General features: G+C 41.7%; 1 protein-coding gene across 1 annotated transcript in view; it reads left to right on the top strand.

Annotated features, from left to right (window-relative positions):
• Positions 1-25,597, top strand: part of Neo (ZP and PAN domain-containing protein neyo) — a 390,616-nt gene that overhangs the window by 136,966 nt on the left and 228,053 nt on the right. The window contains exon 4 of the mRNA XM_076803529.1: positions 20,423-20,468. The gene's annotated coding sequence lies outside the window, so the exon portion shown is untranslated. The remainder of the gene's footprint in view (positions 1-20,422; positions 20,469-25,597) is intronic.

Here is a 25,597-nt window from a genome sequence, read left to right as displayed (position 1 = left end):
TGTTATCGGCGACTAATTTATGGGATATTAATTGCGTTTCATAGACTCGCGAATTCGGTTAAACCGTGACGGGGCGGGTGTGGCGAAACGACTGGAACGAGGACGGGAAGCTGATGGCGGTACAGAGAGCGAAAGGGTGGAGCGCGAGAGAGGGAGAGAGAGAGAGAGCGAGAGAGAGAGAGAGAGAGGGGAGGCTGGAGAGAGTGGTAACACACGCGCTAACCGGTAATCCACTTTGAGTCTGAAATATAGAGCATAAATTCCGGGCTCTATCAAAGGACGGCTGCGAAAATTTAAGGCCCCGATAAATTAGCATGCTAACGAGGGGCGGTGGTAGAGGAAAAGGGTGTAGAATTGGATGGAGGGATTGTGGGAGACACAGGCAGAAAGAGAGAGAGAGAGAGAGAGAGAGAGAGAGAAACTTCCGTATTCATCCATAGCGATCCGGTCTCGGTCTGGTCGTTCGAGCAGCTTTTCCTGCGATAGTAATCAAGCAAAATATTGTGGCAATGGCCGCCGGGCATTTCTGTCGAGGTTCTTGACTCTCTGCGGAGCAGATCGTAGGCCCGTCGGTACCGGTACCTTGGGAGATCGGCGGACCTTCTTTTTCTCGTTCTCCCTTCCTGACTTATCTTTCAGTATCCGCCCCCCCCCCCTGCCACCCTTCTCTCCCTTCCTGCCCCCACCACCCCGATCATCTTCCGCTTCTCATGAGCTCGGTCGTGAATAACTCGATGCTTTCGTTACTTACAACCGAAACAAGAGGAAAAGAGAGCCGGACACCTCTCTCTCTCTCTCTCTCTCTCTCTCTCTCTCTCTCATTCTCGCCGGGTGGGAGGTGAACAAAGACAAGCGCCGGGAGACGAAAGAGGGCAGATCCCGTGGTAGATTAAGTTAAAAAGGGTTGGAGGAAAGAAGGTGGGGGATCAGATGGGGGGGGGGGTAGGGCTAACGAGGAGAAAAAGGTCGAAAAGACGAACGCGACAAGGAGAAGACGAAGTAGAAAGGTTAGCCGGTTATCCGATTCTATGCCAGCATGTTAGCTGTCACGGTTCAACTACCATGGCTAAAAGTTAGGAGAAACTTCCTAATGTATGTGGGAGACTCGGTCGACCGGTGGCTCGCATCCGCACAGTATGACCGGGCGGTCCAGGTCGTGGCCTGGCGACTCTCCCTTCCTGCCTTACTTCCTTGAGAGAGAGAGAGAGAGAGAGACCCTCTCAGTATCTCTCTCTCATCCCGTGTGCAGATAGCAGCTAAGTCTCCCCTCTCTCTCTCTCTTTCTCCGAGGCCTTTTGTCTAGGCTCTCTCCTCACCTACGCTCACACGAGCCAGAACACCTACTCCAGAGGAGAGTAGGTACCCGTACGCGTGTTCGATCGTGGCGTGCGCGCGTCCAATCGGTAACCTCCTAACCCTGTTCGATCGTACCCTACAACGGGTACGGGTACGGGCACGGACGCGCAGCTTCTCGCACGCTTTACGAGCATATGCGGTTAAATCCGACCGCCCCGGGGGGCCCGACAGAGATAACAGCAAGCCTCGGTTGCGTAACTGATATCACTGGTAAATACGTGTTAATGACTTACCGGTAGTCCCTGCTATTCCATTAACGCGCGCGCCGTACCCAAAAATTGTCCCACTGGAACATTCTTTCGCGATTTTACACCTGTTTTCGGTGCGAGTTTTCATTTTTTTAAATTGTGTGTGAAATACCAGAGATTTATTACGCTCCTGCATATGAAGTTCCCCAAAATTATATGACTAAAGTGAGCACTGGACTGCGGATCTTTGTGCGAAATAAAAATTGTTTGCTGCGAACAGGAGCGAAACAAAGCCCCTATTTCTCTTCAATTGTTTTAATAAGCTGGAACTAATGACGTTCTTTTCGAGAGAAAACATGTATTTTCGATATTTGTCAACAACACGGGCCTTGCCAGCGTCGTTTATCGTCAAGGAGACATACCACCCGACGAGCCATGTTTACACTTCTCGGCGGTTGCGGGGATAGTTCCGCGACGTTTATCATCCAGGCCTTGACGACATATACAGAGAATTCACTGTATTGAGTTTTCCACCTGTCACGTCGTGCGAGATAGCCTTAGGCAGAAATGAATGATGGTTGGCGCAAATAGAAGCATTAAACTTTCAAAAGAGTCTAGGTTTATTGTTGTACTATTTATTTTGACGAAACCATCACTGTGTAAACGTCGACAATGTCTCGAAACTGGAAAATTGCCAATAGAGTAAAATAATAATAGAACTAAATGCATCAACACTTCGTCAAAACGACAGGCTCTAAAATTTACGACTATTGAGATTATAAAGATGAGGAATTATTCAACAAATTTATTAAAATCCCTAACAATTTGGACAGACACATTCTTTTCATACAGTCAGTTTCAGTTCTCCGTGAACCTAGTGTGAAAAACAGTCTCTCAAAAATAGCGAGTAAGTGACATCCGTATCGTGGAACCATTAAACAAAATTCGTATAACCTTAACATAGTGGTACACCCAGTATAGCCGGGAACACGGTTCCCTGATCAATCGTAGGGCCCGCGTTTTCTCGGGACGATGTACAGCTCGGATACTGGAAGTTCAGCCGCGACTACTGTTATCACTATCGACACGAAGGGAGACACACACAGATTGTGTCCGTTCGCGGGATGAGAGGCATAGTCGAGGAGCTATTGCGCAAAGGCTTCTTCTTAGCGACTGACGGTTATCGTTCTATTGGATCTAAGCACGTGTTTAGCCGGCGCTCGGGTCCTTTCCGCTGATTGCCCGATAATGAATGCAGGTGTTTGCGGTCCTATATTCCGGCCTGGTATCGGCCGCTCATGGGAGACAATGTGCCCGAACGAGATGCCACCGGTTCTGCGAAAAGAGACACACATGGCTCTCCGCGCGTATGTATATGTACCCCGGCTTCGAGAGAGCCTATCTCGGTGTCCTAAATAACCGACCGTTTTGGGACCCGTTACTCGCGAACGCGTCCCCGCATAGTCTTTGCACGGCGATTTTCTACGCCGCGCCGCGCCGCGCTGCGCCGATCTTTCGTACATACCGCGCGCGTATCTAATATTCACGGTAACTTGTCGACAAGACTCCGTATGATAATAGCGAGCGATTAGATTGTTTGACAAGCAAGTGTTACAAGCGGCCCGCGGGTCGTGACATGCAGTCCTCGCGCTCCTTGGCTTTGCTGACTTACTTGGGACCTCCTTTGCGCCTCGACGTTTCTCCTCTATACGGTTGTTACCTCCATACTTCTCTGCCGACTCCTCACGACTCAACCGTATCCTCCAACCCCCTATTCAATTCAGGTGTGCGCAACCTGCGGGAACCTTATAGAACGCCGCCAACCGAGATACTATGGCTGCGTAGATGTGTACTTCCGAACAGTTTATGCAAAGCTTAGGACCGAGATTATTGCGGCACACAACGTGCCGGCGGACGTCCTTCGTAGAATTGAAAACGCGATCTTTCCCTTTGATTAATTGATCGAGGACATCGATTAACCGAACCTCTGATATCCCAGGTCTCCAGTATCCCAATACACCTAACTCTTCTTTTACACGATTTTGAAGAAACACGGTCCGAAGGAAAAGATATGTATACAGGGTGTCCTTATTTGAACCTCCACACCCAATTATTTTCCAAACTATAGCTCGTTGGAGTCACCTTATGGTCTAGCAGCTAAATTTTGAACGACATGAAATGACCTTGAGTGACCTTGGAAGACAAGGAGGAGTTAGGACGGAAGACTTTAACAGTTAATTAAACCCACCGAAGGTGTCATGTTTTCGTCAGGCAGACGTAAGGATTAAGATGCAAGTGGCCGAATACTTTTGAGCGAAGGTGTACATTCGTGACAGAAGATTTATGATTATTGTTCGTTTGCGAAAGTCTTCGGACTATTTCTCCGGAGATTTCGCAAATTGCTACCCTTCCCCGTAATATTTCCGTGGAACGTACCACTCACGATTTGACGGCAAATCGATTCGACCGGGAACAGTTTCGGAACAACTTAACAGCGATCATGATAACAGCGATAGTTCAGTCTTCCCGGAGAAGATATGTCCGCCATTAATTCACGATCCCGAGGAATTTTTTTGCGTGAGGCTACTGGCTTCGCAGTTCCCGAGGAAACTGCGATACTCCCTCTCAATGACGAATCGTATGATATTACGAAACCGGAAAAAATGACGACGGAAACATGGAAGTGGTAAATCATCCGGCGCCAAATAACACATCTGTGTACTGATGATATCATCGATAAACTTGCACACATTAGGCTTAGGAACAAGATGGAATCTGTGGGACGATAAGAGAGGGAAAGAGAGAGACAGAGAGGGGGGGGGGAGGAGAATCGTAATACAATCCCGTATCCAGATAATCATTCGGAGTCATATATTCTAAGAAGCTCTGCTGAAGAAGACAAATAAACGACCCGTGGAAAGATGAAACGGGAAAACTTCATCTGAACTTCGGATTTTTCTTCCCCGGCTAAATTTCACGGCCGAGATGAAAAATCCTTGCGTGTCACAGATGGAAATAGAAGCAGACGTTTCCAGGAATTTGCAATTTTATTTCTAATTCTTTGCCTACCTCTGATTCATACACTTCCTCTGATTTCGACAGAATGTTACCACCGCGCACGCAAAAAATTATTCCGCGCAAGGAAAAAATTATTCGATGAAACAAATCAAGTGTCTGCCATTACAATTATATTTCCAATGTGGAAAATATTTCCAGCAACGATAGATGGCAAGTGCGACGACAACAAAGAGAAAATATTAATATAAAGTTGACTTGTTTATAAAAATATTAGAATATAAAAATTCACTTCCAATTATTCATAACATTTGTGTGTTTTTTATTATTATTACCACCGTTAGAAATATTAGAAAATGTGCTTTGCAATTCTATTCAAATTTTATTTATGATTTTCGCCTGGAAGTAGACAATTTATTATTTTATATTTGATGAAAGGGCAAAAGAATTTATTAGTTTATCAATACTTTTCCAGAATACCATTATACCAGATTTGTCCAATATGTTCAATTTATGATAAATCATTCAACAATCTTATGTGCGATTTTGATCGACTAGCTTGTGTCAGACACTTCATACTGAACCTAACAATTTTAGAACAACGACGTAGTTTTACTATACCAATTCAGACGCTATTGTCGCATAATATTTTCCCGGGAAAGAGATGTTTCGCGCGATGAAGTTAACAAATGTAGCCTTCGTTTTACGACGGATTGTAAAGCAATAAAAATTGCGTGATTCCCGGCGAGCAGAGCGCGGAATGCGTTTTCAATAGATCTCAATAGTCTCTCCGCGATATATCCAGCAAACGTGGCCATAAAAAATCGAATCTCACCCCCACCCCTATAAATGTTTTCCATCCGTCGCTCCATTTTTTCTTTTACGCGGGCGTGCGCTCGCATGAAAAGGTAAAGGCGAGAAGTGAAACGACAAAGGATCTTCTGCAGGATTTATTCCCGCTTTCCATGAAACCTTCAGATGCAGAAAATGTGTACCGATCCACGCACACACACACAATCGTGGCACGTGCGAGAATACCTTGGAGGTTAGGTATTGTCAGCGAAGCTTAAAAATGCTTACGTGTCTTAAATACTGCGGATTCTTGTACTCTGCGCTCTGAGAAATCCACTCACCTGGAACAGAAAATATTAGGAATAATTTAGCAAGAATGCTGGGTCGACACGCTGGAAAATCCTGCTTAATCAATGCTAGGAAATCGTGCGCACTGTGCCGGTATTTGCAATGAAATTTCTACAATTACTGGAAATTGTGTCGGTAGGCTAAAATGATAATTCTTTTCTGAAAAGGAAATATATTTATTTCTAGATATTTAATAAGTAGACTGTGAATTTTTATGCGCAATAAAAATTGTAGGCATTCATTGCGAGGTATAGGAGCTACATAGACATTTATTTCTTTTCTCGACAATTCTAGTGAGTTGCGAATCTGGTAGTCTATCAATCAGTAAATATCGAGGGGAGGTTATACCCATATAAGGGGGTAAAATCTGCCCCCAAACCAAATTGATCTTTCTTCACCCCATTCGGTAGAGCCCCCAAAGAAAACCCTCTGTGGCAATTTTCAAGACGATATCTCTACCACAAGGGTAGTTATAGGGTGAACAGAGATTAATGAATTATCCTCCATTTCTTCTATTCTGATTAATCAGAAATTACGAAAAAATTCGTAGACATTCTGTCTGACATTATACACGACTGTGAATTTTATCCGAATTTTGCACTGTAAAATCGATTTTTAAAAAATTCCAGAAGCATAAAATCCGGTTTGGGGCATATTTGACTTATCCGGCTACACCCTTCGTGTGGAGGTGAAAATTCTTAAAAAATAATTTAGTTAACAGTCGCGTTGATCGTACATTTATTTTTCTTTCGTGGTTTGAACCAGTTAAAATTTTATATGTGTTAAGTTAGCTTCATTGTAGCGTATACATTACACGTTCGTAGACAAAACTGAATCCTTTCAGCGCAAGATATTTTCGTAGTATCTGCGGAAAGAATCGTTCCGGAAACGATTTCGTCGAGTGTTCCAAGTTGCCGCATCAAGCACATTATGCAAAGCGAATCTAATTTCTGTCGACGGAATTCAGCGTTTAATAATCTCCCCGGTAAGAGTATTATTTCCCCGGCAATTTTAAAACCACGCATAATAGAAGGGTAATCAGATTCTTTCGCCGGCCATTACTTCGCGCCGAAATTACACGGAAGTGCTAACGAACTCGTAACTCGATAAATACATTACGGAAGTTTAAGCGGATTGCTAACTTTCCTTGGGAATCCTGCGAGTTTGTTTTTTCTCTGCAGCATTGAAAAAACAAAGAGAGAGAGAGAGAGAGAGAGAGAGAGAAAAAAGGGGGGGAAAATATTATACATCGACCGGGGGTAATCGCATCTTCCGGGATGGCGTGAAACGCCGTACTCCGCGAGCGAAAACGTCGAGGCCTGTATAACGTAAACGAAATATTTTGCAAGTAACGCTACAAATAACCCCGGACGTAGGAGTTAAATGAACCGACGCCATTCGGGGGCGCAAAGAAAGACAAATAAACCGGGGCGAAACGGGAAAAAGACCGAAGTCTGTTTGCGATGTCAAAAATCAACACAAATTGAAATCACCGACGACCTGTGTTGACTGGAGAAAATCGACTTTCCTCGTCTTGGAGCCACCAGATTTTTCCACCGTGTGTCGCGCCCGTCTACGGGATTGGACATTCGATGAGAGACGAATCATTTCGCGAGGGAAGGCTTCCTCTGCCGGAGAATCACAATTTCACGCGCTGCACAATTCACGATTGCACCGACGCAATTGCGTGTTCACGCTCGCCCGCAAACATTCGATTGCTCTAGAATGGCTATTTTATATCACTCCGCCGGTGTATTTGTTTTGCACCTGTTATTGACTCTGCTCGTATATGGCGTCCGTTAAGTGCGAGATCGCGCGAAGAAATTGCTGCATTACGCCCGGAATTTGTTAAGCTTTCATTGGCGGTGGTAATTTTATCTTATCGGGAGGAGAAATTTATTCGATGGCTTTTTAGAATATTCTTACCATTTATTTAGGGAAAATTCAAATATTATTTTTGTACTATTATTGATTTTTTTTTTTTTTTGGCGATAGTATCGAAAATATTAACTAATTTCTAAACTTGGTTCTAGTAGAGAATTATTGATCGGGCAGATTGATGAATAGATCGAGATTCTTTAAGATTCTCCGATAAAAAAGTTTCAAAATCACCTGTTACGCTTTAGCCAGTTTTAGGCGATTCATCGTAATCAAAGAACGGTTACAAATTTAGAATGACCAATTTCACTGGAATGACGCACACTTCTCAGTTCTTTTGATCATACCCAAAATAATTGCCCGATCGAAGAACCGTCCGACTAATTTCTCCAGTTAATAGACTCCGGAAACGGGGAGCCGAAAAGTCATGCTACGAAATGGAACCGGTTCGAAGTTCCATCATGCATTCCTCGCATGACGGAGCTGTAGATCGGAATGTCTAATTCGGAGGAATGTTACGGCGCACAGCGGGACGAAACCCGAAGATGGCGACCAAAAATCTGAATAGAATATTTCCAGAATAGTGCTTTGTTTCTCTGGAGTTGTAGTGCGAGCGAGACATACAGTCGGTGTACAAAGTGTTCGTACAGTCTTTCTACATACTAATCCTACATTATAAAATACTAATGTAAAGTGTACTTACAAATTTTTCAGAATCATCTGTTCCTCCGTCGGATCCACTATTGTTGGCTTACGGGAATACGTCAGAATAATTAATCCAGTCTTTCGGAGCCCACACTAGACAGCACATTTTAGGAAATCGTGACAGCGAACGAGAAGAAGTTACTCCGACCACGAATAAAATAATACTGCGATTTTAACCGCATCGCACCCACGAACGTGTTACGGTCAGGTTATACTAGGCAGGTCAGACGCCGTGGGTCTGTTAACGTTAGATACAAAAACGAGGTAAACAAATTCTGGCGGCAGAATGGCCGACCCTGCTTCCCGGAACTCCCTGTTTTCGTATCTAGTGTTTATAGACCCACAGAAACGGTTAAAATCGCAGTATTATTTTGTTCGTAGTCGGAGTAACATCTCGTTCGCTGCCACGATTTTATAAAGTGTGTGGTGTAGAGTTTAGTTATTGTTGTTCAATTATTCGGACGTATTCGCGTGAGTCAATAATTGTGTGCTGTAGATCCGACGGAGGAGCAGATGGCTGAAAAATTTGTAAGTATACTTTACGTTAGTATTTTACAATGTAGGATTAATATTCGTATGTAGAACATTGGATACAAGGTTTTCTATTATATTTTGCAACTTTAAATTTATGATCCGAATGGGCAGATAATGGGAAGATAAATCGAGATCGTAGATTTTTATACATAAAACCGTGTAAATCGAAAACAAACTAAAATGTGCATAATTCAGTCATTTATTTCAACGTAAAATAAAACTAAATATATCTTAAAAGACATAAAAATAACGGTCTATTCATAAAATGACAAAAATATAAAGGTGTATGTATGTACTTCATTTTACATATAGAAACAAGAAATATAAATTAAAAAATTTAACCAAAAATTGAATTGAATAGAATTGAGGATTGAATTTTTTATTTTATTGAATTTAATTTTATTGTTATCACTTTCGTAGACTATTAAACTTTATACGCGCTAGTAAGACGGTCACTAGAATAAATGGAATTCAGAATAGTTTCAAATTTTTCTTAAATCCCATATTTTAAAAACTAGATACTAGATACTATTTTAAAAACTAGATACTAGATACTATTTTAAATAGTAGATTTTTTAGATACTATTTTAAATAGTAGATTTTTTAGATACTATTTCAAATAGTATAATTCAATGCGATTCAAATAAAATACTACTTTAAATAGAACGAAAAATTTCGGCAAATAAAATATTTTTGTTTTGATAACCAGATACACAAAATGAAATATTTAATGTTGTATTTCAAATATTTCAAATATTTCCTTCACATTGAAAATAAGTTGAGCAAATAGTTAATATTATAAATTATAATTTTTAACATAAGAAAGTATAATAGTTAGCAAAGTATTATTTGTATCTTAATTACGAATATTTGCATATAACATGTTGATGAACAGACGACGTAGTAACATTACACACAACAAAATATCAGAGAAGTATGTTACTGTCAACTATTTTAAATACTATCTTACACGATCCTACAAAATAAGTCTCACTATTTTCAATATTCTCAAAATAAACACTACTTTTAAATAATATTTCAAAAACTTTTTCTTATAAATGAAATAATTTATTTCCATGATATAAACTATTGACTATGTTCTATTTCAAATACTATTTTGCCCAGCACTGTTCCAAAGTAAGATTTCTCAGAACCATGAATTAAGTTGCGATTTTCTCCGAACTTTAAGCATCGGTCACAAGAAAACGAAAGCAAATATTAGAGAATGAAACTTAATTCTCTCTCAAGTGACACCGATCTTTCTGTAATTGACAAGTTTACGAGATTTTCGATCACCGTCAGCTTCGTTTCGCTCTGCGGCGGCAACGCGTCCAATCCGCAGAAATAAAACGGTTCGCTTGAAAGAAATAACGGGTCGTCAGCCGGTCCGGTCGAGGTGTTGCCGTGGCAGTCAAGTCATCCGGGCATCGAGGCGTTCCATTAATAATCGTTGATAATACGACGGGATCGGCGGTGTTCGTTTCTGTCGTGGCTCGGCCGGAAAAGCGCAACGTTGACTGAAGATTGAAAATCTGAGATCGGGGATTCTAATTGACTCTGCTCAACGAAGAGGAAACAGAGAGCTCAAGGGGAAACCGTGGGTTTCAGGAATTGCTACGGGATGACGAAGCAAGTTTCTCCCCTTTCCTTAAATCAATAACCCCCCTCCCTCCCCGCCGACACCCCCGCATCGTCCCCAAGAACCATCTCCTCAAGAGGATCCTGGCCAGATTACGTTTAACTTGTGTCGTTGATATGTGTAAGGTTGTACATCGAGCACAGTTCCAATTAGAATTTGTTCTTTGATGCGATCCTGCATTATTCAGCGGACCAACATTCGAAACCGATCTATACGCCACACTGTATCCGGGCCCGTTTCAGCCCATTCCCGTCGAGAACGTCATCTATTCAATTATCCGACTAATGCTCGTGTTTCTATGGAACGGGATAATGTAAATGCAGGAATTAAAATTAGGAAAATACGTGTTTCATGAACATTTTTATCATTCGAGAATAATCGTTGTTTCACTGGCATAGGGGTGACTGTCGTTCGCAAAGGGTTGACGCTCAATATTCATTTTATTCCAACATCGTTCCGAATGACATAACAGGAGGAAGAAACTGAAGACTCCTTCTTTTCCTAATATACAGGGTCATCCGTTTTTAAACGGCCAAACGTCAACCAGCTGTAGAGGACACTTTTCGATTCGGTCTTGCTTTTTAGATAATTGCAAAAACCCGTCCTTTTTTGCGTTCACTTAAGATTAAATATATTAGGACTGCAATTATGTATCTTGATGATTTTTCCTTTGTTTGGTTTAAAATAAATAGGGGCATCTTTTTTATTAAGTCAACTTTTTGTATGACCTTTGGATCTTGGTTTTTTTACATGGGGCACGCCGTGGAGACTGAATGAAATAACTTCGAATCAAAAAAAGTGTTAGGGGTGAAAGTTGTCCCATTTGGGGTCCTCTATAGCTGGTTGACGTTTGGCCGTTTAAAAACGGATGACCCTGTATACCGCAAATTGCTACAAATTGTGACGTCTCTGAAAAATTTTTATCGCCACTGAATCTACCACAGATTTAAAGATTGAAGCCCCCACTTCACCCCTATAAACTTGGTATAATGTGGAAGACACCTCCCCGAGAGGATCCCGGCTACGTTTAACTGGCGTCGCTAATTCGTGTAAGATTGTACATCGAGCAGCCTCGTCGCGCACAGCTCCGATTAGAATTTGTTCTTCGACGTGTTCCGCGATCCTTCATTATTCATCAACATTCTAAACCGATCTATACGGCATACCGACGCGCAATCAACGGGAATACCCGCAGGACACCGCCCGGCGTTTCAGAGTGTTTCGCAAAAATTCTACCGCGCCGAGCCGACCCAGCAATTTGTTTATTCCGTGTGATCGTCGTAGAATGCCCGGAAAAATCGAGTCCGCCCGGAAAATCGACGGAAAATGAATTGGAAAATGTCCGCGCGCGGAGCGATGGCGGTTACCGATGCACTGTGGGCTCGAATCGCGAAAGTTGGATGGAATTCGTGTCCCTGTGAATTCTGTTGAATAATTGCAATGTGGTGTGTCTGACTTGCAAATAGAATGCAAGTGGTTGCGTTTTGAAATAAGAGATTTGTTAATTAATTGTGAAGACTAGACTATTCAAAATTGCCTGCATTAATTTCCGAATACAGAAGCTATATAACATTTTTTTTTTGTTTTATTGTTTTGTGTCGCATCAACTGCTAGGTTATTACATTCGTTTTCCTGGTAATTTTAACGAATTTAAAATAGTACCATTTTCATATTTTTCATATATTTTCAAGAAATTTTAAATCGAAGACAGCTAAGTGTCGTTCGAGTGTTGCAGATCATCTGCAAACTTATCTTGAAGATCATACGAAGCAAAGAGGCTGTCAGGAACCGAGGAGTATGATAAATGGCCACACAGACTTTGAAATGACTGAATTTTTACATTCCCATTGAAATGATCTTTGTCTGCAACTACGTCTTGAAAATCGGGGACGAAAATAAGTGTGTATAAATCGCTCATTTATAATTAAAATGCATTGTGTCCATAACAAACACTTACTCGAGCAGTCCAATAGATTGCTTCAGAGATGGCTACTTCAAATAAACTGCATAAAATACACCGACGGAAAATTCATCGAGACTCCGCTTGAATTCTATTTCCGAAATCTGATTAAAGCGAAAATACGGAATAGAATAAGGGTTCAACAAAGGATACGTTCGAAAACACACACAAATGCGTGAAAATACACGCGCGAGATTTCACAGACACATAGTTGGGAAAATACTCTTGAACGCTACATAATTAGATTTAGGTTTCCTCCTCGTGGAAATGCAATTTTTCTGTAACAAACATTTTCCAAAGCTTTGTCAATGTCTCGGCAGACTAGTAACAAGGTTTCTGCACACTAACAGAATCTGCACTTTGGCGGGTGGTCTGTATCTAAAGTTTCACACAGAGGAAAAATTGATTTTTGCAGAGCGCTCTTGCCGGGAAATCGGAAGACACGAGGCATCGAACCGGTCGATGTAGCTTGTGTACCATAAATCGCGAATTTTTCGCCGTCGTTCGTTAAAGATGTGCGCAGCTCCCGGCGTCGGAGATTGCTCAAATTTCCCCGACCGCGCTAAAGTTCCTAACAAAGATAATATTTCACGGTCTTCTAAGTCCCCGTGGCCTAACTACGCGTCGTCGACAGATTTCTTTATCCAATTACCGTGCCGGGGGAGCGCAATTATGAATTTCAGCGTAATCTCTCTCTCTCTCTCTCTCTCCCTCTCTCCCGCTCGCGTGTAATTGATCGGCCCTATTTCTCGGAGAGGTTTATCAGCTCGGAGGCGATCGCTTCTCCGCGGTGCGCTCGGTGAATATAAATGACAAGTCGGTAACGAGCCGGAAGCCGGGCCCCGTATTGTTTAATGTCCCCCGTGTTTTCATCAAACGATTTTTCTGGCGGTGTCGTCGCCCGGTAATTAAAAGAGGCAGCGGGAGGCTCTTCTCTCTCCGGCACTTGCGGCATATTGATGGAGGAATTTCCCAGCGTGTAAAGCTGCCACGACTTCGGTATCCTCTCTCCTTCGATTTCTAATCTGACCGGCGTAATGTCGTCCGTAATTAATACAAGTTGTAATCCCCGGCAGCATTCCGGTTTTGCGCCGGACAAGATATTAGTTGCTCCGTAGTTGCGCCACCAGGCAACCGCCTGCACATAGATAGGGATCGGCATTAGAGGTAGCCTAGTCCTCCACCTATCTTGCTCGTTCCGTGTTCGCTCCAGTCTCTCTTGGTTTCCTGTTACATGTTACAGTTACTGGAAATACGCCGGCCTCCGCTTCCTAGTTTCAGCAATTTCCCCGATCGGACCAACCTTTCTTACACCCCCTCCCACCCCCGAAAAATGTTTCAAAATAAATCAACGATTTTTGGAGAAATTATTGACGTTCGAGAGAAATTTTCTATTTCGAAAAATTGTACGACGATAGACCCGGCCTGATTTTAAAGCTTGAAGTCTTGACATTTATCGTAGACGGACTTTTATCCCAGATGAAATTTCTCTGCGTTAACCGAGAGAAATGGCAACCAAATAGAAAGTTCGTTCCTCCTTTAACACCTAAAACATCGAGTCAGACTCGTGATGAAGATTCTGGACAGAGACTAATAAATATTACATGTTTATTAATTGCCCTCAAGCCGAAATAAAATTCTATTACGTTGTTGTTAATGTACAGCGATTGGAGAACATACAGGCATCCAGTAGATATCAAATTGAATATCGAACCGTAAAATAGGTCGTAGTGCAAGGGGTTAATTTGTTTAATCTTGCTACTATTTCAAATTTCATCAACTCAATTTTGTCATAAATGCATAAAATCAGCAGTCTGTTCAGCATACACCGTTCATCTTCTCTTCCAAGATGTTTTCGAATGACGTAGAAGGTGGGAAACTGGAGATTCGAATGATTTTGTAAAACATGATCCTACAATAATAAACGTGGACTCGTTAAAAAAAGTCTCTACTATCGTACGATTCTGTCTTACGAACTTACGCCAGTTCGGAGTTAATAATCTTCGAGAATTAAAAATGTTTCGATACTTTTCGAAGTTACTGTACACGGGGAATTTGTCCCTTCTTTTGTTCCAATTAAGAGTCGAAGCACACGAAGACTTCTCTTTATACTTCACGACTGGTCTTTTTAGTGCTGTCGAGATCATGATCTTTATCACTGATCACACGAACCATGTTAGTACAGGATGTCAGATTTTTTAGTTTATTAGGAATGTTATAATTACTGGCGAGATACTTCCTTCAATTATAACCAGAATAAAAAAAATTTATTTTTACACATGCTCGTCAATTACTTAGAGACAGGAACGTTAATTAAATGCAGCAATTCATCAATCGTAAAAAAGCTGATGTGTTTATATGCTTGAGTTATAGATATAGCAAAATATTTTATCCTGAGGGTAAAGAAAATGAAGAACAGAAAGATTCGGAAGCGTAAAGTGACAGAAATGAACGAGTGGTTGTCAAACAATTTTATAGTAATTTTATATAACTACATGTGCTATCGAATACTTCTACAATAAATTATTCATGGTTCATTGGTTGTTGGAAAACGTTCCTCGGTTATGAAGTTGCAAAGTATCAATTCGATTTTATTTATTAATTTACTCTTTTATCAAGACACGAAGGTCGTTTTTAAATAAAAAGTCTTCGGCATCTCAAATCCAAATTGAAGGATTAAATGTACAAAATAATTTTACCCGAAAATTACCGAGAACATAATAAAGACGCTGTCCCGAATGTTTGAGTAAGTAGAATTAGTCAGCATTAGTCGGACACGCTAGTGATGCATCTAGACATATCTAGTCAAACGAAATCGTGCACAATGCATTCGCAGCTTACAGAATAAAATCGAAATATCACTTATCGAGGTGTACCATTATTTTCTGCTGCATAAAAAATTAATTCTCGTCTAGAACTAATCCGGTAATGTTGTAATTCGACTAAACCCAGAGAACTTCGTAACGTTAAAGTACACGATTAAATGTCAGAATTCCGTTTTCGTTTTCCGTTGAACGGGAGAGTCTCCGGTTACAAGTAAAGAAAGACGAAAGTGGTTGTTTCGCAGTCGCGGGGAACGCGTTTCTGCAACACGATCGGAAAATATGAATCCGTTGACGAACTTGCAGAGCTTTATCAAACGCAGACGCTCGCCTACGCCGCGGCGAGATTAAGTTAAGCGCGGAGTTGACGTATTGCGATGACGTCGCGATGTTTTCCGCTCGGAATGCGCTTCCGGCCTACGTGCCCCCCGTCTATCTGCTAGTGAAGAAAGCTTTATGGAAATATTCGTAATTTTCTCACGTAGCCGAGCATACGTTGCTCGACATAACTAAATCTATTTCCATGCATGAATATGGATGGGCTTTGTTTATGATTCAGTAGAGCCGTTTTCGACTAGGGAATAATGGAATGGCTATTGGTTTTTTTCCTTCTTTTTTTTTTTGGTGCGCGAACGATTATTTTCGCAGCTTTCCGAGAAGGTCAAAACGAAATGTTTTATTGCGGATGCGCCCGAAATAAGTCCATTGATTATTCGACGCTTACAGATGTACTTTCGCGTGCCATCTGTTAGCCGGCTGTAGCCGTTTATGGATCCGTTAACGCTTTGAGTTACGCTAGTAGATCCAGTATACCGAATTCTGTTGGTATCATACGTCCTAACTGCGCAGTTTCTGTTTTATCGAATAAACTACGCTGGTTTTATGGGAGCTTTGAAACTATTGGACTGGCAGTCATAGCGTTAATAAAGTATGGAATTTTTGCTGCTGGTTAAGTGTCCAGCAAACGGAACTGTAATTACTCAATTTTTAGCACACGCTGTATACTCAAAAGAACTGTAGTTACTTGTCAAAATTGTTATGAAATTGAAATAATCTGAATAATATAATATGATGTGAATAATTCTTCTAATTTTATTTCGACTTTCTGGAATTTTTTAGTCTCTTGGGTTAGCGGTTACAATGTTAACCACGTACAGAAATTTCACTCAGCTGTTAGTAGTTGTATACTAAAAATAAGTACCTATTACTCGTCAAAATTTTTGTGAAATTTTTATGCAATTTTTTGGAATGCTAAGTTAGTAGTGACAGTGTTGTCATTGTCAGTACTGAATTGTCAAAATCTGAATCAAAGAAGACTATAAGCACGTATAAAGATTTGTATGAAACGATTCATATAATTGGAGTAAAAGTTCTGTAATCTCAATGCTATGAGCGAGCAACAGATGCTGTAGCAAATTTGCAACGAGCCATGCTTTTAACCAGTTACAGTGTAATAGCTTTTTGATGATGATTGTAGGTGTTCCTCGGAGGGAGAATGTGCAGACTGCCACGCTATAATAAGACACGTTCAGTCAGAGATCCAAGGTCCATTCTATCTTCATACAGATTGATTCTATATATCACGAAAAACTAGATAGCGTAGAACTGCGAAGCCGTCCCTTTCAACTCACATTTTCATGAGGTTTATAAGAAGTCACGTATAGTCAGTCTTCCACGAGCTTCCAAAAACCCATTCAATTTCTCGGGAACATCCGCTGGATTTTCTTCGACGACTTATCACCCGAAACTATCTTGTCAATCATATCTCTGCAGCGGGGCTTCGATTTTGAGACATCCGTTAACAGAATAAAAAATACATCACCTGATTCCAAACGTATTAAATTTCTAATTCGGATATCATCACCAAAATTAATCTTACGCACTTCTGTCCCATTTTATGCACTTCTTTATTCAGCGCCATTGTACAAAAACATCATAATTGTTTAGAATCTGTGCAATTTGGGCTAACAAGTTGCTCAACATTCAGAAAACGCACATCATTTTTCCGTTCTACTTGTTTAAATTGCACAGATGTACTACTGCAACTGACTGCATGTCATGAAGAGGACACGTTGCACTTTGCAACCGCGCGGTAGCACATTTTTTCTCAATTTTTTTTTAAATTCTGTACGTGTCAGACATAGTTCAAGATTCTAAAATGCAGGTAAATGTTTGAAAAAAAATTGAAGTAGCACAAAACAGTGTGTGCAGTCTATAACTAGCACACGCATGGATTATATTTGTTTAGCGATTTTCTGGAATGGAAGCTTTACGATTGCAATAATCGTGGAATGAAAAATTTGATACGAAGTATCTATTGAATTGCAATCACTTATTACACACAGTGTCTTAACTAATATTACCCAGTCGTTTGGGTTAATATTATAAAATGATTTGGATTCTCCAGTGAAAATTGTTTGAAAATGAGCATTTTCTAGACATGTAAGACATAAATTATGGCTACGGATGGTAGCTGCACAGCGGATGAACGTCCGAACCTGTTTATCGGAGAACGAAAGTTCATTCTAGTCTATACTTTCGGTTTTATTTTGTAACACAACTTTCTTCTTGGCTTCTACGATGCAGCTTCTTCCTCTATAGTCAGCGCATTCGTATTCTAATCGACACGTTTAATTAAATTGCTTGATATATACACGCCTGTAATTCGAAAACATGGTTGCTCCAAGTATAAGAGAACCTGTTCTTCTCGCATTCAAATTCATACCGCGAACTTGGGTCTATTCGATGCGTATAATGTTTCTGCAGCATCTCTTCTAATTATCCTCATTACAGCCAAACTGCGAACTTATTAATTTATGATAATATTAACTAAATGAAATTTTAAACAGTAGGGAGATGAACAAAACTCGAGAATATCTGCAGGGGAGAGTAGCCTACTATGCGTCGAGGTTGAATTACAATATTGAGAAAGAAAAAACCTTACAGTATTATTAACCGCATTCGTCGATTACTAGACCGCAAGGTAGAGAAGCTTCAGAGAATTTCCTTTCTGAATCATTTTAACGAGCTAGAAGTAACAACAGTATTTTCAAATTCTTCAAATACTTCTACTGTTTTGTATCTGACTATTTTTCATATTTATTAGACAGCGGATTTTATGCATTCAGCCTCTTCGAAATTCTTAAAGAGTTGTACTCACATTTGCGATTTATGTAATTTAATATCTCTGGTCTAATAATATTCATTATGCTTTAAAAAACATTTAATATCTCTGTTTCAATAATATTCATTATGCTTTAAAAGTAAGTATAATTAATATAGGTACAGTAATTGGTACCCCCATAGTAATTGGGTCCCTTATTGCGTGCCACGTTGTAAGAAACTGAGACTTAAAACGGGTCCGTTCTACTTTACCGACAGTGGCGTCCTTGACAATGATTACATCGACGCCACTTCCCCAATAAAAAAAAAAAAAAACATACCACTGTGCGGTGCCACTGTGCGACGTATCTGTGAATGGGATTTCATCAATGAATGCTTCTGCATTGTACGTCGAATAAACGCCAGAGACAGCTCACAACCATAGAGATCTCGCGTCGACGACCGAGAATCGAGTTTGAGCAATGGCCGCGTCCTCTAACTCGCGCCACTTTTGCGGCGGGGTTACACCGGTTGGAGGACAGGAGGAGAAAGGTCCTTTGTTATAAGAAACGGGGAGAACAGTGGAGGGTGACTAGCGGATCACATTCTGGCGATCGGCGCTAAGTTTACGACGATAAACTTGTTCTGGCAACTTCTATCCGTCCAGGTAGCTTAGATCTCTTCGTATCACCTCTCGGTTGCTTGATAAATCTAGTTTCGGCCTGAGTAAGCCACACTTTGTGTAACCTGTTAGACAGAGAATTCTAGACGACGAAGACGACGACGACGACAACGACGACGACAGCGAGAGGAAGCAAAGAGAAGGAGAGAGGAGAGGCAAAAGTTTTGCGGCAAAAAACATCGTACGGGATCCTCGACTGAAGACGTGGTATAGTTTTTGCAACAGAGCTGCACCTCCGCTGACCGCGAACGAGATTATCGTGGTATCGAATTCGGCACGGAAATTGCCAGGAGAAAATTTATCGTTCCCGTGGCCAAGAAAAATGATCCTCTCTATCGAACGTTAACGTGTAAAACCGCAACAGAGTCGACCTTAGTCATTGCGTGGCGGGGGGCAATTTCTTTCAGCCTACTGCTCGCCAACGCCCCTCTTCCTCGTCTCGCGAATAACGTAATTCCGCCGGCCTCCGCAGACATAATCAGTCTACGCTTTCGACGCGGAATTCCACGCGTTAACGCTACCGATCGCTATTTATTAACGCAATACCGTGTGCTCTTCAAGCGATTTTCGCGATTGCAATAGTTGCGGACATCCCATGTGACACACCCAGGCTTTTAACAATCCTTGACAAAGGGTGTAAGCCAGATGAGGAGGTCAAAAGTGCTCCCGAAAACCAAATTGAATTTGTAACAGGCCATTTGATAGCTTATCCAAAGAAACTACTTTGTGCCAATTTTCAACCCTATATGTCGACATGAGGGGTAGTAATGGGGTAACAGAGAAAATCAGGTTTTTCCGTAATTTCTCTTATCCTCTTCGATTGAAAATTCTCAGAAAAATCAGGCATATTTTAGCTGGTAGAATGCACATCTACGAATTTTTTCAGAATTTTTAGCTTCGAAACCGAATTTTAAAAAATAAAAAACCTGTGTATGTGCCGATTTCTTGTAGAAGTTACGAGACACTAAGTTTATATTTTTACAGTTTTAGCATCTCGTTATGGTTGTTAACATATGATTTTTCGGATTTTTCAAAGTGGAAGCACATTGTTAAAAAATTCAAAAACAGCTATTTTTTAACTTTTCTATCCTCGCACGAGTATTATGTTCATATGACTCGTATTATTAATTTCTTACATGGATATTATCATTAAAACACACTATGAAAAATTATATGTTAACAATTTCATAGCTATGGTAACACGTACTTGAATAAAGAAGTACAAAAAATATTTCTATAACGAATTGTAAAAGAAAGAATTGGAAATCCGTTGTTTCGACGGGTTCGTTAGTTCTGGCGTTAAAAACTGCTATATCATTATTCAAAATACTTTCCACCTGATTAAATTTCTTTATGTTTAATAGATTACATTTCTCTAATATTATTGATATTATTTTACAGGTTCGCTGCCCTAAACGACTACAATAACGAGGTCAACGATCCTACTGTAAGTAATCATTAAACTAGTTTATTGCACGTATTGGACCTAGATTGTAGAATACATTGTACCAAAAAATATCCAAAAATCGGAAACTTGATTTGAAAATATTTTTCCAGACATACTCTATAAAAAAATGTATAACTCACGTACTTTCGAATATTTTTAATTGAAAATAGATACAGTGAATTCTCGATATATGTCAACAACACGAATCTCGCCAGCGTCATGTATCGTCCAGGAGACACACCCGAGCCGTGTCATCTTTACACTCCTGGGCGTCAGAGGTCTCTCGTGTCTCGTGGCCCGCGGAAGTGGGGATAATTCCGCGACGTTTATCATCCAAGCCTTGGCGACATATATAGAGAAATCACCGTAGTCCAACAGTGACTCACAAATAAATTCCTAAAAATTCGTGGTAAAACGGTGTTAAAAACTGCGTCCACCTGGAATGATCGTGTTCTCGGTTACATCTCGCGTTGCACATAGTCCGGGCGACTCCGCCGTCCGCCAATTACAATCGACCATCGGCCTCGGTTCCGGATAATTCGAAATTACAGGCGATAGTAGTCCGAAGTGCGCGCGCGTTACACGCCGTTAGGCCGTGTCGCGGACGCTTGTAATCCGCTCAAAAATCGGGCACAATTTCCGTCGCTGATTGAGCACGCCGCGGGAGGCATCTCTTCCTCTCTCGGATCTGCTCGAGCGATCTATCTAATACACCGCAAGAGGAGGGAAGCCGATCGTCGTCGCCGTCTGACATTCGCGGTTTTTCAGAAGCGGTCCGCCTCTCGGCGGCCGTCGATTCCTTTTTATATATAGCGGGGGGCGGGCGGTGTGCCTCGTAGTCCACGGTTCTATCTGAGGCCGTGATCGGCAACTCGATGTTGTTGGGAGGCTGGGTGCCGCAAACGAGGAAGATGGAAAGGCGAACGGGGGGTCGATAGATAAAGGGACTCTCGGGGAGAAAGAGAAAAGATCGACCCGTCCAAAGGATGAACGGTGAAGGGGTGAGGTGGGGGGAGGTACCGGAGAGGGAGGACCAAGGAAAAATCCACGGCAAAATAGCGTGGCTGTTATGGCTGCAGCACGAACTGTCACCCGTTTCCGCGTGTTTCTTACTCGCCGCGTTCCACAACTCCTTTATCCTCGGTGGCGACACGGCGAGCCGCTGTGTGCGCCCTTGCTGATGCTTCTCGTACACACGTCGCTTTCTTTCCTTTCTTCTTCATCGGGCCCTATATCCCCCTTTTCTCCCCCCACCCCCCACCCCCTTCCCTCTCGCCCCGCCCTATCTGTCCCCCTTTATCTCTCTACGGCCGTATGATGAACAACAATCGAGGCATAGTCGCACGAATACGCTGAAAGCGTGTCCCATTGATCTACGAGCGAGGCCGCCGCGCGTTGTCTCGACCACCGTGGTATTTTCTGCACAGAGAAGAAGGGACTCTGAAGTCCAACCAATTTTTTAAATTTGTTCGATAGCAGAGGGATCGAGACAAGGTTGTATTGCCGATCCTCAAAGTTGCTCAAGTTGAGACTGACACTGTAGAGCTCAATCGGTTGTTGGTGAGCTCACTCGACGCTACCATGATCTGACTGCCGATCTTCGGGCAAAGACGAATTCGTCGAAATTGATTTCCTATTGGAAGGAACGAAGACGAGCTTCTATTGTCAATCCCGAAAATTATTCAAGTTGATACTGGTGCTACAGAACTTCGTTAACTCATGGTGATCTTTAGGCAAACGCGAATTTATAAAATTGTAGAAACTACCCTCTTCCCCAGTCTGTCTCTCCACAGTTGCACGAGCAATAACAATCGAGGCATAGTGGCACGAACGAAAGCGTGTGCCATTGATCGACGAGCGAGGCCGCCGCGCGTTGTCTCGACCACCGTGGTATTTTCTGCACAGAGAAGAAGGGACTCTGAAGTCCAACCAATTTTTTAAATTTGTTCGATAGCAGAGGGATCGAGACATGGTTGTATTGCCGATCCTCAAAGTTGCTCAAGTTGAGACTGGCACTGTAGAGCTCCATCGGTTGTTGGTGAGCTCACTCGACGCTACCATAATCTGACTGCCGATCTTCGGGCTAAGATGAATTCGTCGAAATTGATTTCCTATTGGAAGGAACGAAGGCGAGCTTCTATTGTCAACCCCGAAATTCAAGTTCATACTGGTGCTATAGAACTTCGTCAACTCATGGTGATCTTTAGGCAAACGCGAATTTATAAAATTGTAGAAACTACCCTCTTCCCCAGTCTGTCTCTCCACAGTTGCACGAGCAATAACAATCGAGGCATAGTGGCACGAACGAAAGCGTGTGCCATTGATCGACGAGCGAGGCCGCCGCGCGTTGTCTCGGCCACCTTGGTATTTTCTGAAGAGCAGAAAAGAGACCCTGAAGTCTAGCCGGACCCCGATCCGATGTGCTTCTACCTTCCTGTGTACCACCGTGTACATGATCGCGCGTCCAGTCGTGTAAAGGAGAGATGCATGCGTGCAACTGCATGCGGTCGGTGCCGGTGCATACAGGAACACCGGGATACCTGCAGTTGCGTGGCATAACGCACGCCGTGCCGCGCCGCGCCGCGCCGCGCCGCCGCGTCCACATGTCTTATTACATCGCTCCCGGCCGCGATAATATGAGACGCCGTGCACACCTACTTTTTAGCATACACGACGACACGCAGGAATTCCGGACGTTCGCGTATCTACCGTTCGCCGTGAACCTGACTCGATAATGTTACATGAACGAGGATCGACGTGGTGAAGGTGAACTGTCGATGCTGGAAGTTTTAGGGCGGTGGAAGATCGACTGATGGGAGAAATTTTTGTTTTTTTTTTTTTTCTTTTACATTTGCTTGCCGGTGATCTCGACAAGGCTGAATCGTCGACACCAAACATGCTTAACCCCTTGTACTGCAGCATCGAGTCGGACTCGTGATGAAAAATCGGAACAGGATTTAGTAAATACGTACAGTCGGTCGCAAAAGTTCACACTTTAAAAACGAATGAGTTTTATAAAATTGGTTCAGGCGGCTTGAGTTCTTTTTTGCTTAGATGTTAGAAAGATTAATATATCAGGTAATTCATAAAGAAATTAATTAAAAATTCACATTGGTCAAAATTGCGAAGAGAAAAGTAATGGTTATGGTTTTCAACTTTTCTGTCTGTGCCTATAACGAAAATTAAAAATACAGGGTTTATTCTATACATGTTCCAAATGCTCACTACCCCACTGCCGCGGAGTACAGTCATTTCTTTATATATGTCGTCGAAATCTGGATGATAAACGTCGCGGAATTATCCCTACTACCGCGGGGTGTACCTCTTGTGGAGACAAGAAGCTCGAGAGACCTCGGTCGCCGAGGAGTCAAGGTTGCGTAGATCAAAGAATAGTCCTGGCCGATATATGTCCGTGGCTAGACCCGTGTTTTGGACATACATAGAGTAAACACTGTATGCCTTTTGTAGATCTAAGTAAGTCATGTACATGCGTAGTTTCGTCGAAATCGCAGCTTCTCACAATTTTTTCATTTTCAATTATTTATAGCTCATAGAAACCTTAATCGATTTTGATGAAACTTTGTTGACGCATATAACTTACTTAGATCTACAAAACGTATATGTTCAATTTTTATTCTAAGCGCGGATGCAAAAGTTAAAAATCAAAAACCTTACAAAATCTTCTTTCACACAACAATCTCAAAAGAAATTATCAGTATCCATTATTGCGGGTGAGTTATTGTCGTTTTTGTTGTTGTTGAAGGATCTGTTAAAAAATCCTCACAGGCCATAGACTTCTAAAAATTATGAAATAATCGCCGGTAGACAATGCGTTAAGTATACAACAAAATCCTGTGGTTACAGGACGAGTGATGCCGAAATAATCTTGATCAAAGTGCTGTCTAAAAGGTGTAAAACGAAAGCGTTTTCCACTTTGGAATATTTTAGTGTCGATCTATTGACAGAAGTTCCATTATCGAATAAGCAGGCTCGTTGAAAGAGCATGCGGCGGCTCGTGAGGCAGCCGTTTCGCCACCCTAACCTCGCCTATAAGCATGCTCGACCGATTATTATCGCTACGGTTATATTCACCGGGGATACAGTACATCTTCGAGACTATCGAATGGTAGCCGGAAGGTAACTTCCTTGAAGTCCAAAGAGAGCCTAGGAATCTTTCCGTTTCAGCCACGGGTGCCGATTTCATCTCGTACAGTCTATCTCTACTCTGTTTTACTGTTGCAACGCGACAAGAAATCGTTGCACGGCTCTCGCTCGATTCGCCTCCCCCCTCGTGTTATCTGTCTCATTTTCCTCTCGAACGGTTCACCGACGTCTTTGGATATCAGCGAGGGTCTCGCAAAATCTTACAAGATCCACATTGGCGTCGAGGTGAACAGCGCAGAACCAGTTCGAGCAACAACTTCTGTCCCGATCGTAACGTTACTCGAAACGAACATGCAAATAAAATTAGATTCGCAAAATCTAGTCACCGTCGTCGCTGGAACAATCGTGAATTCGACGTAATTAAAACGGCATTTTGGTACCAGTCAACCTAATAATACGGACCATGTATATTAGACTCGAATAAAAGTGATATAGATATATTTGGCCTGGTCAAAAATGACCCTAATTTTAACAAACAGAGACATACATTTTATTGACACTTTTTTAAGTCACACTGAAGTTTATATCCGGAGTGAAATTTTACTCTTCAATATTTATATTTTCCAATTGATTTTTGAAACATTTGGGGTTCCAGTGATTATATATTAAAATAGGGCCCAGAGCACGTATTCCAGACTTTTTAAAGATTACTTGAGTCCTAGAACAGTGACAAATTAGCCGCGAATTAAATATAAAAATTAGGTTGCAGACAGAGGTTTAATAGTCTATTTGTTTGCTACCATTCCACGATAACATTACACCTTTTTATATAGAGAAGAGCCAAAGAACAATTTGAAATAAAAATGTTTCTAAAAGGAGAAGCCTAAATAAGCCTGGCTCGTGATTATTGCAAAGCAATAAAGGCCTGGTGTTAAAACTCAGTTGTTTTATTTTCAAATCGTGCAGAAACTTTTGCAGTGATCTAATAATTCTTATCTGACTGTTGGATCACACGCGTCTCCGAT

This window comes from Halictus rubicundus, chromosome 18 (assembly GCF_050948215.1).
Source record: "Halictus rubicundus isolate RS-2024b chromosome 18, iyHalRubi1_principal, whole genome shotgun sequence".
In the NCBI taxonomy this organism is placed as follows: Eukaryota; Metazoa; Arthropoda; class Insecta; order Hymenoptera; family Halictidae; genus Halictus; species Halictus rubicundus.
This window is presented reverse-complemented; position numbering and strand designations above follow the sequence as displayed.